Source organism: Neophocaena asiaeorientalis, unplaced genomic scaffold (genome assembly GCF_003031525.2).
Source record: "Neophocaena asiaeorientalis asiaeorientalis breed wild unplaced genomic scaffold, Neophocaena_asiaeorientalis_V1.1 scaffold96, whole genome shotgun sequence".
NCBI classification, from domain to species: domain Eukaryota; kingdom Metazoa; phylum Chordata; class Mammalia; order Artiodactyla; family Phocoenidae; genus Neophocaena; species Neophocaena asiaeorientalis.
In genome coordinates this window covers 3,664,847-3,667,638 of record NW_020175831.1, presented here as the reverse complement: position 1 = coordinate 3,667,638, position 2,792 = coordinate 3,664,847, and positions in this window count along the sequence as shown.

Sequence of the window (2,792 nt, the reverse complement as noted above, 5' to 3'; positions counted from 1 at the left end):
GGCCTGAGCCCAGAAACCCTGGAGAACACTGTAGGGCTCACATCATCTTTTGTCCATTAATGTTCTGAGCAATGGTTTGGTCAGAAGTGGGGATCCACTTTCAAGTGGAGAAGAGGGCATAAAGCCCTGCAGTGGTCATGGAAAGCCAGCATCTTTTCCTCCTCTCTTCTCCACCTAGGGCTGGTTATGTAATTTGTGGTCCCAATACAAAAAGAACATGTGGGTTCCTTGTTCAAAAGTTATTAGAAATTTCAAGACAGAGACAACAAAACATTAAAGGATCCTGTGACTGTACAGATCCCTGCCCTGTCCCCACCCCTCTCAGATGGAGGGAATCCCCTCTAGCTTAAGTAACTTGTCCCCAGGAATGATTGGCTTGGAAGTAGAGTGGGAGAAATCTAGTGGGTTCTGGCTCCTGGGGGCACCTCCCTCTCTTCGGTGATCCTTTGGCCTGGTACTTTTCTTTCCTCAGAGTCCTCCTCACCCCTGCTCCTTTGACCTAAGGTCTGGGCCCAAAGCTCTTCATTAAGGTTTCTTGAACCATTCCTGGGGGTGGGGAGGGAGGGCCCTCCTGCCTTCAGACTTCCTTTACACTGATGGCAGAGCCCCCAGCCACCACACCATTTCCTGTCTTAGGAAGACCAGGGTCAAGGTGAGATAAGAGAGACCCAGGAAGGGAAGGGAAAAGGGAGTAGTCCAGTTTGCAAGTGGGAAAAGGGGCACACTGGTTTTCTGGGGTTCAAATCCAGAGCAGACCCTTTGGAGTGAATCGGGTGTCCTCCGGAGCCTTGTCGGGGAAGATGGCAGTTGGGGGCCCTGGCTTTCCTAGGGCACGGGGTAAGCTTGCTGTGAAAATACTTTTTATAGATTCCCCCACCCCACCCTGATCTTATTGTAATAAATACGTCCTCAGGCATTATTTACAAGCTCACATAATTTACCTATGCTATTTGGCAAAGCAACTTCGCAAAAGAAAGTGAATGAATAAATACTTCATAACTGCTGGTAGAGCAGACTGGGTCCTGTAATGAAGAAAAGATTTATGTCACCTTATTTTAGCCCAAATAGCAGCAGCCTCAGCTTGTCTCAGCCCAGTGCTTCTATTTAAATGTTACTTTCATATATTATGTGGCATTAATTTAACTATAGCTCATTAAGGCAGAATGAAATGGTTAAATTAACTTATCAACCCATAATGATGATGAATGAGGTATTAATTCAGATACAAGCTGGGCAATTTGCAAGTTTACGCATTCTGATGGTTCTCAAATAACATTTTGAATAGCGGGTCAGCGCCTCAATCAATTACATAAGCATGTAAAGTCGGTCTCTCGGAAAAAAATTCTTTTTCATGCATATGCATTAAAACATGTTCCCAATTATCCTCGGAAATTGCCTTCATTGGATTAAGCAGCAGCTTTGGACGCGGGTTCTGATCTTCCCTGGGCTTTTATTAAAGCTCTGAGCAGCTTTGGCAATAACAGAACGGATGGCTGTTTGTTTAAAGAGTGTTTACCAAAGAAAGGGGCCGGTCGGTTGATAAACACGGACCCATCTCCTTGGGAGAATTTGCTAGGAATCGCCTCCTAGCCCAGTGGCCGGGGAGAGACCTGTCACCGAAGACACCGACCCCGGGGTTCGGCTTTTCCGGCCCCAAATTAGTCGCCGCCTCAAAGCCAACCTTGGGCGCAGGCTGTGTTCGCAGAGGAACGCGGTGCCCCTGCGTGGCCCAGCGTTCGCCCTCTCAGAGAGACTTGGACGGGGACTAGGAGGGTAAACCTGGCCGCCCCCAGCTACCCTCAGTTCCTCCAAGCCAGACTAGGAGGTGATTTACTTATTCCTGGGACGAGGATTGCCTGCAGGGGGATTTACTGAGCCCTTTGGCGCGAACTGAGTCGAGACGGTGACCCCGCTGTGTCCACCCCATGCCAAAACTGTTGGGGAACCTCGGGAGATCTCCTGCTAGGTTTGGCAGCTTTGGGGGTGGGGTGGGGGCTGGAGTCTAGCCTAGGTTCCACCCTTGAGTAGAAACTGCGGTAGGGCAGGGCTTGGCCTCAGATTTCTAAATCCAATCTCTCTCCCCTCTCCCTACGCAAGCAGCGCTGGTTTGCCGACCCTGATCTCGAGGCCTGACTCAAGTTCTCTCAGACAACAAAATCAGAGCCCCTGGGCAGAAGGCTTTGCGGGAGAAGCACGAGGGATTAAAACGGGTGTTCCACTGGGGCCTCGTTACATTCCATCCCCTCACCACCATTTTTTTTTTTTTTTTAATCTTGGGCGGTTAACATTAGGCGCTTTCCATTTTTCAGGTACTGTCAAAAGCACTTTTCACATACTAACTCATTTAATTCTCACCCCACTCTTACGAGATAGTTTCTCTTATTATATTCATTTTACTGGGCTGCGTGATGAACACTTTTCTAAGTGGCAGACCAGAGTTCAGACCCGCGCTGCTCGGATCCTGTTTCTGATCTCAGCCACTGGACTAAGCTGTCCCAGAGGCTAGGCCTCAAAGAGGGGTGTGTGAGGGTACGCGGGCAGCTCCATACAAGAGAGCTGCCCTCCGTAATGGGGCGGGGGACGTCATGGGGCAGATCTGCTTTGGCGTTGACCAAACAAGAAGGAAGGACCCTAGCCTTCTTGAGCCGGCAGAAACCTGCGGCTCCGGGTACAGGGCCCGCAGAGGCGGTCTCGGGTGAGGAGGCCTATCCCTCACCACTCACGACCCCATTGGGGGGTCTATCCCAGGCAGGCCTTTTCCTTCTGTGGGCGGGTCCGCTTGGTGGAGGGCT